Raw genomic sequence first — 16,411 nt, 5'->3', positions numbered from 1 at the left:
ATGCTTCTTCCAATACTGTGACATTCCTCCCTTCCACACAGTTCCCCAGTCGTGTAGCTCTACAACCTAGGCAATTCGGTTTATACTATTGTCCCTCCTTTCAGCTCCCTAGAGCACTAAGTCTATGCCTTCACCATATAGTCATCTGGGTGGATCCCTAGAGTATGGCTTCAATTGGCTGCCATTCACCTTCCCTAGAAATGTCTCTCCATTCAACTTCACCAGCTAAATAGCTCCACCAACGGTAATCTCCTTGATGACATAGGGCCCCAGCCAATGAATTTGAAATTTTCATGGAAATTTATCAAACTTGCTGTCATATAATAATACTAAATAATTTACCTTGAAGGTGCGCAGTTTGATGTGTCGATTGTGCCATGCCTTTTTGTTCTCCTTTTGAACTTGCTGGTTGAATCCATTCAAAAATCTATCCTCTTCCAGCTCTTCAAATTGCGCAAGACTTTCTTCTAGGGATCCGCGATCTGCCATTCCTATGAATGTTGCTATGCACAAACTAGGTATGATGTACTCCATTGGCATCACAACTTCTATGCCATAAACCAATCTGAAAGGCATTTGTCCAGTCATCTTTTTGCAAGTCGTTCTATAAGCCCATAGCACCAAGAGTACATGCATATCCCAGTCATTCCTTCATACATTGCAGACCTTTGTTAGTGGGTACTCTAATATATTATTAAAATGCTTCCACCATCGCATTAGCCTATGGGTGATATGGTGTACTCTTCTGATGATAAACCTAGAACTCTTATGTTAGCACATTGATCATCTCATTAAGGAAATGCATACCGCGATTGCTCATCAAAATATTCAGGAGACCAAATCAAGTTAGTACATACTCAAAGATGAACTTTTCTACTATTTCCCCTATACATTCCTTCATAGGCTACACCTCTACCCATTTGGTCAAATACTCAGTCGCGGTGATGATGTACCGTGCACCCGTCTTCTTTCCTGGAGGTTGAATTGGTCCTACAAAGTCAATTTCCCACATTTCAAATGACTGTAATGACATCTGCGGATTCAAAGGAAACTCATCCCTCCACAATGGCCTACCCATCCTTTGAAATGCATCGCATGCCTTACAATAAGCCTTGGAATCCTTATGAGCCATTGGCCACCATAGCCCAATGCGTAAAATCTTCTGCGTTGTAGCTTTTCTTATGTAATGTCCTCTCACAACTCCTCCATGAGCTTCAGCAAGGATGTTGTTTTGTTAAAAGTCAGGTACATAATGTCGCAGAATTTCATCCGAGCTCATTTTATATAAATGCCCTGCAATGACAGAAAATTTTGTTGTGCACACCTCTAGCTCCTTCTTTAGTTGACTAATATACCTTTCTGGATCTGTCCCCGTCATCAAGAAGTGTATGATATCTGCAAAGTGATTGTCTACAACACGTACTACAAAGAGTTGTAGATCAATCAGTCCTTCCTCCAAATTCGTAGGCTCCTCTCCTGTTTCAATGCATGATAGATGATCTGGTCTTGCATTCAGTCGTTGTGGCTTTACAATAACTTCAAAATCATATTCCTGAAATAGCAACAACTATCTACATATCTTCAGCCCTAAACATAGGCTTGTTCACCAAGTAATTCAATGCAGAATGGTCTGTATACATCTTAAAGTGTCTGCCTAATAAGTAATGTATGAACTTCTGAAGCACATACACCATAGCCAATCGTTCGCGCTTTGTCGTTAAATAGTTTTTCTTAGCTTTAGACAATTTTCTACTTGCAAATGCTATAGGGTGATCTAGGTCTCCCTCATCGGTCTGTTTTAGTACTACCCCAAGTGCAATACATGACACGTCCACATGCACATGAAATTCCTTCTTCCAATCCAAGAAGACTAGGATCAGCACATTGACCATCTTTTCCATCAACACATCTAAGCTTTGCTGACACTCTTTGTTCCAATAGAACGCAACATCCTTCTTTAGCAGCTTTTCCATTGGCACGGTAGTTTGGGAATAGATTTTGATGAGCTTTCTATAGTATCCTAAATGCCCCAATGTTGTGCGTAGCTGATTCACTTCTTGGTGCCTCCAAATTAATTATAACTGCAATCTTAGCAGGGTCTATGATCAACCCTTTTCTACATACCACATGAGTCAACAAGATCCCAAAAGGGACACAGAACAAGCATTTCTTCAAATTGAGCACAATCTAGTACATTCGGCATGTATCCAACATCAAGCGTAGACTAGCTACATCATTCTTTACCAACCCAAACACCTTCCAATTATCGAAGTACACCTCCAAAAACTTGTGAATGAAGTCCTTGAATGTTGTGATGACCACGCACAGAAATATCACCAACGTGTTATTCAACCCAAAAGGCATCACAGTGTACTGAAAGCATCCCCATTCAGTGGTGAAATTATTCTTACTTCTATCCTTTGGTATGATCTTGATCTCATGGTACCCAGAGAACCCATCAGTGAATGAATATGCTTCCTAATTGCTAACATTATCCATTAATTCATTGGTAAACCTAGTTGGAAAGGGATAATGTACACAGACGTCATTCAACTTCCTGAGATCTATGCGTATCCTTATTTCATCCTTCTGTTTCTTGTACCGAACTACCATTGGGCTTACCCAATCAAACTCTTTTACTGGTTCAATGATGCCCGCTACAAGAATTTCATCCAACTGTAAGTGAAACCTTTCTTTATACTTTGGAGTGAGGTGGTAAGGCCTCTGCCTGACTGGCTTCGCATCTGGTTTCAACATTATTTTCATAACCCCGGGTCTCCTATTATCCCCTTTATGTCTGATAAATTCATAGGAAGCATGTACTGGTATTCACAGAGCAATTCAGCAACCTTATCTACTATTTTGTCATCCTAGTAGTCCCCAATATTTGAAAACTACAACTCTACCTCTGTCCCAATCCTTACTTTTCTTGCTTTTAGTGGCGCGGTGATATATGTATTTTCAATTTGTGGTCCTTCAACTTCGCGGTGACCTTCTATATCTGGGATGTTAATATTCCTTGGGTTCTCATCCTCTTCTTCGATAGTCACATTGTAGCACTCCAGTGCGTGGCTCAGCTGTGTGGTCCAATCTAGTTGGTGTCGGCTTATTGGGGCCTGGCCCAGGTTCGGAAGTGTTTTAGCCAAGCAAATCTTGCACTACCGGCCCTTTAAGCAACAATCCGTGGAGCACGGACTGAAGTCTCACCCAAGGTAGTATGGGAGGGTGCCGGAACTAGGTTTCCACACCCTAGGGATGTTGCGATGAGGTCTGGAAGGGTCGCTAACCAATTCGCGTACTTGCGCTACTTTGCATAGCTATCAAGCCTTCGCATAGCTAGGTGACGAGACACTTCTTGTATTTTTATTATTATTGTGGTTATCATATATCATATCTAATTCTTAAGGTCTTTAATCAAGCATTCAACAGTATAACCAGCGCGCACAACCATAAATCTTACAGATATGCATAAAATCAGAAAATAAGCATAAACATATAGATATGCGACCAGATGCACTATAATTCAGAAACACTTATCTTTATTAATCTTCGATTCAGTACAATCAGTTCCACCCTGCACACTTAGCTGCAGGGGTCCACGCACATAGTTGCGGACTCTACCAGGCCTCTCTGCACATAACTGTAGAGTCTACTCTAACTACTACTAGCCATGACTCTGACTCTGACTTATAGAATTAGAGCAATATTGCTTCTACAAACCCATATGCTTTAGATCTTAACAAAAAAACTGCCTTCTAAACCTAGAGCCCTACTCTATTTATACATTCCCTTGGCCCGTGGACCATGGGTAGGCCGACTTACTTTCTATTATCTTACATTATTTTCGAGCGGACAACCCTTTGACTTGACTCATTACAGTTCACGCTTCGCGCACTTCGTGGAACCTTTACCCTAATATTACCCCAAAATCATGGCTTTAAGCCCCAAAACCATTACACGGGGGATTTGCTGCCCAACAGGATTCCAACACAATCATTATGACTCATCCTGAGTCACTCAACTAGTACATTGATCTTCGTGCGGAGTTCATCCAGCAACTTCTGCACTTTGCTTACATCCGCAGCACATTTTTTGGCCATCCATTGTACCTATTGTGCGCGAACCTCCGATACGTCATTATCAATTTCACTTGCTTGTTTGAGTTCTCATAATTCCTGCATGTGTGCTAGCTTTCCCTCAATGTTGGCAGTGACCGCAAAGGCCTCATTAAGCCAAGGCTAGATGCATTCTTTAAGCACAACTTCTTTCTATCGAGCAGTGTCGATTTGTGCCTTGAGAGCCTGAGCCTCCCTCATCTTGACCAATCGCTGAGTAATGGAAACTGTCTGCAGGGTCTCAAGGATGTTATCATAGGCCTACTACAACTCTCGTGCTTCTGTCTCTAACCGTTGTAATGCTGGGTCTTCCTGGAGTGAAGTGACCATGATAAGTGACTGATCTAACAAGCTGGTGCACTCTTGCATGGCACGTGCTATTGCTTATCGTTTGGATTGAATGGTGCGTTGTCACTGCTCTCGGACCTCTGGTGGTGTAGAGGGTTGTGCCTTCAGTTTTAGCTCCGCGATCTGTAAGCTGAGGTCCAACTGGATCTTTATTGCTTCTTCCTTCACCGTGCAGAATCCAGTGGTTAATTTGTGGATCCGTATACCCACTGGTAAGTCTGCTGTAATCTCAAGTTCAGGTATGCGATGACATGCTTCCTCGATGATCTACTCCAACTGTTGAGTCTGGGCTACCACTTCACAACATTGGAGACTCAACTACTCAATATTGATCTGTTGTTCATTGAGCATATGTACTGCGTGTCCTTCCCTAGCATGAAGTTTTGTCATGGCTCCATCCTGCAGTTAGTATAATACTTCGCATGGAAGGGTAGCCAAGTTTAGTCCAAGGCCCTTAAGCCAGCAGACTGTAGCTCTATCTTCTGCGTTATCCATTGTCAGTGCCCCCTCTGGTAGCACAAAAGAATCAGCCATTTTAGCCTGTAGCAACTACTCAGTTGCTAATGTACCTGTGGTCCCATGGGTGGTGACCATTCCCTGTTGTGGGGCCCACACTTGAAGATCTTAGATTTGTGTCCCGAGCGCCCCCAACACAGTTTTTTGCTCCATCATTGCTTCTTGGATCACTTCCCTAGTGGCTTCACGAACTGTGTCACGAATGTCATATAGGTCACCCTTAGTTAGTGTAATAGGCTCCCTTTCCAACTTGGAAGCCTTGGTCTTCTTACATGGCCCAATGCATTCTGGCATGCACGGTCATTTCAATTGTGTCGAGGTGATGCTTGGGTCTGTGTCTTCCGTTGTCGCATATGTCCCCTGTTTTGTTGTTATGTCCATGAATCTTTCTTCCTGTGTCATAGTGGCCCCAACTGTTGTAGTCCTTTCCATAGTTTCCTACCTCCTGGGGCACCTGTACTTTCACAGCTAGTTGTTCGTTCTGCTTCTATTGGGCTAGCTACTTGGCAGTAGCCTTTTGTTTCTAAATCTCTACTCCGTCACACACTACCACATCTAGGGTGTGCCATTCTGGTGGCCATGTATCAACCACCACGAAGACAGTGTCATTTATAGCGATGAAGGGAGTGCAGTCCACTTCTACTCTGGATCCCTTTGCGCCCTGATATATACATTGTGCATATATGCTTTAAAGTCTGCAAAGTTTCTTAAACTATCATATATTTTGATAGAGAGACGTGGCTGTTTGTTGATCCATAGTCGTATGCTTGCCTCCATCAGCAACCAAAAGATCTTGGTTTCTCTAATCTGCATAGCATCCTTTTCTGCTCACGGCGACGCGTATTTTGCTGCCTCTGGCCAGTCCTCATTAAGGCAAAGAAACTGACTATCCTCTGGTAATTCACTGGTAACCAATAGGATGGATAGGAGAAACCATGCCCAGTGGAAGCTCTTACCTTGTTCTTGGGCCTCCCTGTAGTTTGTCAGAAACTCGTCGCAGAGGAACTACATCCAGTTGGACTGTACCCCTTCTACGCGTTGCTCGGCTAGCACGATGACTGTGGTGGGTACCTCATTACTTCTGCATTTTCTCATCACCTTTCCTGCCAATGATTGGGTAGTTACGCGAATGTCTTTTTCCTGAATACTAGTAATAACATACCATGTCTACTTCTTTTCCAACTTATATTTCTTTTTCATAGCCTCCGCCAGCGTCAAGTCCCCACCATTGGCAATTTCCGTGGGGTCCCTTCCTGAACAGGGGAGTTGAGAAATCTTATGAATGAGTTCCACCGTGATGGTAATGGGCTCCTCCAGCCACAAGTACCCATCATGCACCAGGCAAAGCAATTGTCTGATAACAAATATCATGATTGGAGGCCGATGGAAGTGAGGAATTGATAGGAGGTGGAGTAGCTTGGCCTCCTCCACCTCGTGCAGCCATGCCCATGGCTGCAAAGTGGTAACTGCCCCTTCCGTGCCTTGTTCCATCAGCTCGCTAGTTTTTAAATGCGGGAACTTCTCAGTATCCACGAGGTCCCAGTCTTCAAACTTTATAGTGGGCACACGGCCTACAGCCGTACCTTCAAATAGAACCCCTTCAGGGAGGAACAGGGTGAGTGTGCTCGTTACAACGTCCAAATCTTTACGGACCTTGACCCTCCCTTTCCACGGAGGAACATACTTGGGTAGCTTCGCTGTCGCATGTACTCGCTGGATGACTTCTTCTAGCTCTTCCTCTAGTTCCATTTCTTCAACAAAGGTGGGAAGGTCCTCTTCCTCATCATCTCTCTCAATATTAACCGTTTTACCTTTCTCTTCCATCGACATTTTGCCGAATCAAGGATTTTGTGGAGACATGCGGACTGGTCCTGCTGTCTTTGGATCCTTTTTGGGCCATGACGTCTGGGGTGATTTAGGGATTTCTAGTATCTCTCCTATCGACGGTGTAGCACTTCGGGCAACTCACCTAGTTGTTGTCATGATTCTGATCAAGGACTCCTATGTATCCTTTGGAAATGCTTCAAACCACGGACTTGCTTTTACAGTCTCCAAGTTCTTCAAGTTCTCGCTCGTTTGATAACACCACAATTTAAATAGGCCAAGGGTTGTTTGGTGACAGGCCACCTGTGCTTTATATGCTTCTTTGAATTCAAATTCGATCATTCCCCCCTTTCATGGCTCGTTAATGTGATTTTGGCAGTAGATCCATTCAACCCGAGTTCTGACCCTGTGTCTTAATTGCCCATCATCTACTCCTCAGTGTCTTAAATCAGACATCTTGTCATAAACAGTATCTGCAACAGTCACCTTCCATCCTCCCCATGTGGCAGCGCAGTCCCTTGTACGCAGACGCGTTCTGTGCTTCATACTGATTGTGTGCCACATCTGAGCTGCACAACTCCCTACAGACTCCTTTATAGTCCTGTGCCCTCTTCCAACTTCCTGGAGTGCTGAGACTGGGCCTCCTATGGATAGTCAAGTGGTCGCACCCCACGTACAAGACATCTGTTTCCCTGCTAGCCTAGGCTGCGGACACTCTTCGAGTACCTTTGTATTTAGTAGCACATCTCGTTCTATGCTCCTTTGTTCAATAAGGTGCGATCACAGCCATGATAGCAGGGTCACAACTTGTTCCAATGTAGTAGTAGGGCCGGCCAAGCCTGGTCCCCTTAGTTCCACGCGGCTCACTTGTGCAACTCCGGTGTTTAGTTTACTGATTTCTTCATCCAATATCACACTTTTCCTCCTTAGTTGTGCCCATTATTCATTGAGTTTGCGAAGTTTCAAGCTCTCGCGCCGAATGGTTTCCTGTAACTGCCGAATTCCTTTACCCCGGTCCTCGCGTCCTGTTCGAACTGCGGGGGCTGCATTCTGGGGAGATTCCGCTATCCTCCTAATTTATTCTTGTCTCATTAATGATAGGATCACCTTCACACTCCTCTTTTTTCTTATGGTCCTATATGCCCATCGAACCCTTCGTACACCCAAATTCTTATTGGTTTGTTTTATCTGGAAAACTCTTTTCGGTTTTATCTGGAAAACTCTATTCATGCTCCCACCTGTTTTTCTGATTTCTTTGTCACGTACGGCTGGCAGAATGCATCAATTTCCTTGCTATCATGGAAGATTCTGATTTTTGATTCTTAGTTGGGTAGGTGGTTGCAAAACATACATTTGCATCCTTTGCCGCCGATGGATGCTCAAACTACTTTGTCCTCCAAACTGTACACACTCCCACCTTCTACATTCGCACCAGGTCCACCTAGTGTTCTATTGTGTATTCCATCCCTATGTAGTTGTCGCACACAGTGCCCCTGTTTGCGCACCGTGTCGCTTCTGTTCTAGTATCACCTTTTCACAGTGGTCTACGAATTCCTCCACGTTTGTTGCGCCGTCATCTGCTGGCAGTTTCCTTACTTCGGTTGTCACACGTCGTAGTGATCTAATCATCATATTACAATTTAGCATTGTTACTTCATGCAATCAGTTTTTCCATCGCTCTATCTCTTCATCTAAATCCGACGGGCAGGAATTGTTGCACTCCCATGATATTCTCCCATTCACTATTGGATTCACCAGATCCTGGTCTTGCACCGTTATCTGGTAGATGCAGTCTAGTTCATTGTCACTGTCCTCATCACTCACAGGTTTCATGTAGCATGCTGCTTCACTGCGTCCAATCGAACTATTACACAGAGTGACTTTTTCTTGAATATCATCTTCCGTATTTTTAAGTTGATGATCCCATTCATGTCTGTGGCTCAGTCTATTCCTAGCAACATAGGGTACGGATTATTGTCATCAAAAATTTCTATTACCTCAAAGTCCGTCTGCGTACTAATGCCTTCAATGTCCACTGTCACCCCTTGCAACCTTCCCATTGGTAAGATCTTTTGTTGGTTGGCCATCCATAATTGAATAGGAGACCAATACAGTGCGGTCATGCCCATGCGTTCTCACGTCTGTTTTGGTAATACGTTCGCATCTGACCCCAAATCCAGGATGAGCTCATCCATCTCATACTCACCAATCTGTGCTATAAATCGCATTTCCCATCCCGTGTGCAAAGCATGCTTTCCAAGTTTCTGGACCACGAGTGGCTCTCCTGACCCTGCGCACCTTGTGATCAGCTCTTATAGTCCCCTAACTACCTTATTGTAGCATAGAAGCTTCATACATGTCTCTAAGAAGGTAGTAAGCATAGAAGGATCCATTCCTGGCTCAGCTTGATCCTTACTACCTAAATTAGAGGCCTCCATGAAGCTCTTCTTAGCTTCCTTAAATGTTTCCTTCATGTGTTCCATCTCAGACTCAGGTTCCTTTGTAGGAGCCTCGTGAACCCACGAATCTTCTCTGGATTGTTTCCTCTTATCTTCCCCTATATTTGCACCACTTCTGAGTACCATGTTTACGATGGGATCCTCTTCTCATGGTTCAGACCTCATCATTTGGATATTTTGAGTTGGCGTAGGCTATAGTACCCCTTTCTCGCGCATTTGTGCAATCAACGTCGAACAATCTACCATTTCATAATCAAACTGCTCACAGTATGGACAAGATATTCTCGTCGGGTTGGTACAATCGTGAGCGTAGTGCCCCAATCCTCTGCTATTATAATAGATCAGCTATCCTCACCCTTGTCCAGGTCCCATTCCTCCTCGCCCTCGTCCGCTTCCTTGGAATCCACCACGTGCCACTGCGGTTGGATCAAAACCTCACTTTTCAGTCTGCATTCAATAGGTTGGGGTCCTATCATCATTAGCTCATAGCTCTAACACGTTCGCTCATCATGACCCACTTATCTATAGAAGTTATAGTATAGTTGTTGGGAAGTTTGGGTATACTTCTGCAACAGGTGACAGTTTCCTGTCGCGTGCTTTCCTCCTACCTGAAAAATCGCGCACTAGAGTGCAGGTGCTGCACTTGGCCCTTCTTGTTTCTCCAGTCTCAATGGAATTGGTCCCCCTCCCGCCAAATAGTTCGCGAATACAGGGCAGTGATCCTTGTCATGACCCTGGCCTTTGCATTTGATACAACACACTTTTTCATGCGCCTCTGGTCGGGGCGCCCTATCCTGTTTCAAATTCTACAACTCCAAGCATAGGTTTTGTAGTTGCACATGGATTTGCTGGACTCCCAACCCAGGATCTTGTATCAGAGTTTCATGCAACTTCATCATGATTTCCAATCCTTCTACCTAGGTTGAAATCTTCTGCTGTGATAGCACCATCCTCAGATGTGGTGTCAGATACGCCACAAACCACGCACAGTGTTGTGCATCTGTTAGCATCATGTTAGCCTCACAAATTGTACTATTCAGTATCTAATCCAGTTCCCACAGGGTTTCGCCTAGAAGCATTGTGATCTCCTTGAACCTGATGATTGATTATGTCTCTGATTTTAGCCGGCTAAATTCCTTGTTTAACGCGATCTGGATTTCTGCTATTCTGGCATTGTGATGATCATTCGAGTGCTTGATATACCAATTCAGCGCACGATCCTACATCGCACTTAACAAGGTGGCATTTTTAATGTTATCATCCATAACTCTTTGCACTTCCCACACTGCTCTTACTACAAACCAAAACTGATTTGGATCTTCGTGTCCTACTCTTCTGAATACAGGCAACTTGATCATGCTCGCCATGTTAAACTTCTGGTTTGGTGGAGGTGGTGTGGGCAAATATAGGGGTGAAGGAGCTGATGCGAGTGGTGGTGTTAGTGGGGATGATAACTGTGGAATGCGTTGCCTTATCAAATTGACTGCAATCCTTGGAGAAGCCCAAGTGCACTCTTCCTCATCCTTTCACGGAGGTGAAATTAACGGATTGCTTCCTAACCCTTCAAAGCCTTTGTAGGCCCTCACGCTCCACGTCGTTCCACTCATTAATGCATTCACATCACCCGTTTTTCACATAACAACATCTTAATCTAGGTATTCAAGGATTTAATGTACTTACCTCGTGATCACTCGAGAAAACACCACTCTACTTCGCTGTAGCTCACGATTGTGTCTATCGCAAACTCAATGATAAACCCTCCTATTATCTGATCCAGTGAATGATCTACTACCCGTGCGATTTTATCTTCAAATGTCTCTAGCCTGTGCACCAACTCTAGAGTCCACACTAATGGTTGATCAAGTTTTCAACTTCCCTGACTGTCAGCTAGCCTCGTAATCCACTCATACAGTTCTGATGAGAAGGACGCAAAGAAGATCTCATGGATAGCGATCCAGCCACCTCTTCTTAGATATCTGCGGGGTTTTGTTTTCCCGCACCACAAACTCGTGAAGCTTTTGACCCATCCAATATTCAATCTTTTTCTTCGTAGGGTTCCAGCATTCCAACGTTAGATATACCCTAGGCAAATCCCAGTCCCAGCAATGGAACCATTTGTTGGCTTATTGGGGCCTGACCCAGGTTGGGAAGTGTTTTGGCCAAGCAAATCCTACACTACCAGCCCTTTCGCCAACAATCCGCAGAGCGCGGACTGAAGTCTCACCCAAGGTAGTATGGGAGGGTGTTGGAACCAAGTTTCCACACCCTAGGGCTATCTTGATGAGGTTAGGAAGGGTCGTAAACCAATCCACGCACTCACGCTACTTTTCACAGCTGTCAGGCCTTCGTGTAGCTCGATCATGAAGAAATTATTGGATTCTTATTATTATTGTGGTTATCATAGATCAGATCTGTTATCAGGAAAAAATAGTGTCCATTCAGAGCTGCTAGTCCCACTAAGATGGGTAGCTATCTTAGAAACAAACAAACTAAAGTTACTTGTGTTTTACTTTATGAGAGATAGATGAGAGAGAAGCAGAGATTACCAACCTCAATCTTTTGCTTGGTTCCTTGCTTATTTCCTCCCTCCTTTGACAGAGCTTCGCCACTCCTTCTTTACTTGTCCTGCTTCAAAGAACACATGTAGAGTCAAAGCAGCATGATACCATCAAAGAATAGAGATCTATAACCATAAACAATATAGGATTAGATGTATATTAACCATGCAAATGCACATATCAATACAAGATTCAGAGATATATAAGAATATGGAGGAAAACTCAAATAGATTTATTGATAGAAGTAGTAGAAGAGAGGATTACAACCCATTGGTCTGGCCTAGTGCCATACTCCTAGCATGAAAGCCCTCTTCACCTCATGAAAAGCTTAGATCACCCAGCAATACAATGTTAAACAAAGAAACCAACAACACATCCTTACAAAATACAAAATTCCAGCCTCTAGATCTCTAGGATGAGGGATCCATATATAGATATTTGCAGGTGGGTGAGTCAGCTTTTGGGATTTTGATTAGTGTCCTCACTCTGATAGTTCTTGGTTCCACTTGGAGATTTCATGATCTTTTACTCATCCCTGGGTGAATTCAGGGAGGAAAGTGTTAAATGGGCAGTTTCTATAAGATTCTCTGGGTTTCCACCTAGCCAACTGCCTCTGCCATTTGTCTATTCTCACTCATTGCACCCTACAAAAGGACCTTTTAGTATGCATCGCACTTTTTGCATGTGGCAGTGAGATGCATTGCACTCGTAGCACTGAGCAGTCTGTATGGTCTAGTTTTGACCAGTTCTGAGTAGTTTTTCATGGAGAACTTCTAGGAGATGATGTAATCAGCTGACCTTGTTCCTTTAGAGTATGAAACAACAATTTTAGGGGCTTAGAATCCCTTGGTTTATGGACATATGAGATTGGGGTTGCAGTGCCCAAATGTGTCTATAACAATTGCCCCTTGAAGCATGAGGTCGTAAATATTCTGATGTTGGGTGAAATGCTTTATCATGAGGATCCGAGGTTTTTCGAACTAGAAGGCGACCTGTAATAAGATACAATACAATACATTATCTTCATAATATTTTCATGATCTAGCTGAGGTGGGAATTCCCATGCTCAGCTTTATAAATTCATTTTCATGTACATAAGAAAGACAACCGTCTATATGGCAGACTGATGATTCTGGTAGAGCCATCATCCCTTAGCTTGGATGAATATCTGTGTAGCTATGATGTAGATTTGATGTCTTTATTTTCCTGAATATATCGCAGCCCGGATGGATGAAACTAGATCCGCGGTCTTCAAAATTGTTCAATCTTTGTCCGAAGTACAAGTCAATTGATGTGAAAATATGTTCTGGTGTTGAACATGGAAAGACATCGCCTGATTACTAGCCAATGATGTAAGCTGTTAACAGGTGCCAGAGGAATCACCAATGATGATAATGACCGTCAAGGTACTGTAGTACAATTCACATGGTGTTAATACATGAGTCGATGTCAAACACCACATAAAATCTTTCGGTCGAAGGCCATTGATGTAAACCTGTCACCGGAAGTGAGAAACTTGCCATTGAGACATGCAAGCTTCAAAGTACTGAAAGGGTTGTTCCTAAGTCGAATTCTCGAATAATGAGCTGATGTCGACAAGAAGTGACCCGTCATAGGAGGACCTTAATGAATCCCACATCTATCACACGAAATGGAGCAAATGATTTTGTGGAGGTGAAAATGATCTGATGATATGAGGTTTAGGGTGGCGGTCATGAAAGAATGAAGCGTGAAGGTATTGTAGCGGATGAGACATAAGCTGGGTTGGTGAATTCTCTGAGAGACTTCTCTTAAACATATCAGTGACACTGAAATGGATTGGTAGCGTTAACAACAAAAATGGATGGTACGGAGGACCAATGGTGATATGACCGGTGAACGGAATAAACCAACCCGACTCAATCATGGTGATGGAGTGAAAGTGTCATGTTCAAGAGAGACCTGCTACCAATAAAGTTTCTTCAAGTTTTCTTCCCAATTTCTCCCTAGTCATTGCTGACTAGTAACTCTTTATGTTTGTCAAGCTTGAGGAGGATAACATATGGTTGTTCTATAATTTTCCCTTCGAGAAAACTGGTCGCTATGTTTCCTAGACAGTGAAACTCGCTCTTGTCTACATGGACAAGTTTGTCGCTATTGTTTTAACGAGTTTAACGACAAAGATAGCTCGGTCCTTTTCAATTTTAGAGAGTCTAAAAAGAGACAGAAAGGAAACTCCAGTAATCCTTTTTCATAATATAACCCCTTAAGTCTGAAAAAGTATAAAATAATACGAAAGGGATGACTTTTAGATAGTTTTAACAAGCCGAATAAGACAAGCACTCGATATTTTTGTGTAATGATCCCTCAGGTCCAAAAATACTAAAATCTAGAGGAGGGATGGAACTTCCAATCACTTTAACGAGCTGGAGAGGCTGATTGCTCGACAATCTTTTCATATTTTACGAGTCGGATGAAAAGAGCTTAAAGTAGACTCGTTTTTTGAGGAACGAGTGATATTTTCAGATAGCAGTTGGTTCCAGGTGTTATCACTCAGGTTGTTCCCTTTGACTTCCAAGGGAATACAGCCGAGGTAACCACTAACCAATCTTTGAGTCACAGGTTCTAGCCTACCTATGACTAGAGAGGGCTCTCTCTTTATGTTTTAGCTTTGTTTGGATAGTATTTTAGGCTAGCTATGATGTTTAAGGTTTTGCTTTTGGAATTTGCTGGATGATGACTTCAGTCAAGATATATATATGCTCACCAGAGTGTTCTAGTCCATTGGGCATGGAGTCAATGGTCCTTTAGTTGTCTGATATGCTGTGTTGATACAGTAGTGATGCTGCAGAGCCAGATAAGTGTCTGAGAAGCAATGTTTTGAAATTGTGATTAAGTGTGATGTATCCAGATTATGAAAGGCAATTAAGAATCTTCCAATAAACTGATATGGAGAAAAAGTGAGAATATTATTTAGAAGCAGTGAAGAATTTCTAGATAACATTCATATTTATAGAATTAATGAAAACATGAGCAATTAAGAATTCATGTCCATAATTAATTCTGAAGAAAACATTTACAACAGTAAAGATTGAGCACAAGGTGTAACCAAACATATCCTGCACTATTCCTTTTCTCTACTGCTAGATTAGTGAAACATGAATATGATTTAAAAACATAAGAAGACAAAACAGAGATTGAGAAAAACTTATTATTCCATCAGACAGCACAAGAATTCTGTAACAGCACGCATGGCATCAGCAAGACATCAAACTTTCAGGAAATCACTGAGCTTGTCCAGCCCTTTGCATTAGACAATCTGAAGGTATACAATGCATTTGCCTCAGAGTGAAAATCACCAACCCCTCATACGTTGCTATGGGAGGTATATATACACAATTTACATAAGAAAAACATCTAGTTGAAGAGTAAATGCTTCATTAATGTCATGCCAACTTCTGGAGCGTTGTAGCTGAGGGAGTAAATGCTGTAGTAACTCTTCAGTGCCTTAGCTGTCCAAAATGGTCAGGAGATGTTGACTTTGTGGCTGGTTGGAGTCGGTTGAGGATACGCTATCCAAAAAGTGCGTATATCTTATTCTTTGCTTGCTGCCACTGTCTTTTGCTGAGTCACCTTCCAGCTGCCTTTAATGCTATCTTTAATGCTGAGCTGTAGCTGACTGGGATGGAACATCTGAAGTTATTGTGGCAAAATTTGAAGCATCGCTTGCCACCAATCCTCCTTGGGAATTTGGTGTCTTCGGATTTTCACCAAAGTCTCATCTGCTTTAGTATATCTGTAAAAATTTGGAGGAACCTCAAAAAGGTGGTGGATTTCATTTTCAATAAAAAATATATTTTCAAGTTTCTGTAGAAGACTCTGTCCTGTTGGAGGCCCTGCCTCCTCAAAAGTACTGCCAGATGCAGTAATTTGATTTTCCACAAAGGTGGTCATCCTGTTTTCATATTACTCACGGGGGAGCAGTCTTCCCGTGCTGTTTAGTAGGCTAAGCAGTCACTTGGCTTGCAGTGCTCCCATTTTGGCCTTGTACTCATCCACCTCAGCCTGAATTTCATAGCACTTCCTCTCCACAGTTTGTACATAATTTCTGAGAGTGAGTACCTTTTTAACTGTAAGGACAGCCTCTGTTCTGTTAACAATATTGATGGCTGCCAGTTCTTCCTTTGTCTGTCTGTTTAAAAAATCTATCAATCTATTGGCCAGCTCCGGCCTGTTTCCCAGCACTATTTTGGCCCTTTGAACCTCTGTTTGTGCTTGGCCAATCAAATCCATCTGCTCATGCACAGTCTTAATTGATTTCCATTGCTTGGTGATGGATTGGTCGATGCGGGCCCACAAAATTCTTTTGATTTCTGCCATAGCAGTCTCTAGCTTGAGCTCTTTTTCCAAAGTCTTTATTTTCTCTTTCAAGGCCTTTATCTCTCTGCCTTGTTCTGCCACAGTCATTTTTGATTTGTCATATTTGGCATCTAGTTCTGCCAACTTTTCCTTGGCCTGCTTTATCTCATTGGCCTGGAGCTCCATTTCTTTAATGGCCTTAGTCAATTCTTCCATGCTTGTGCTGGGGTCTGGAGCTGTTGTTTTTGCTGCT

Source organism: Pinus tabuliformis, chromosome 1_1 (assembly GCF_031772625.1).
Source record: "Pinus tabuliformis cultivar Carrire ecotype Pingquan chromosome 1_1, CPIR1, whole genome shotgun sequence".
NCBI classification, from domain to species: Eukaryota; Viridiplantae; Streptophyta; class Pinopsida; order Pinales; family Pinaceae; genus Pinus; species Pinus tabuliformis.
The sequence above is the reverse complement of the archived record's forward strand: the minus strand, read 5'-3'. Positions refer to the sequence as shown.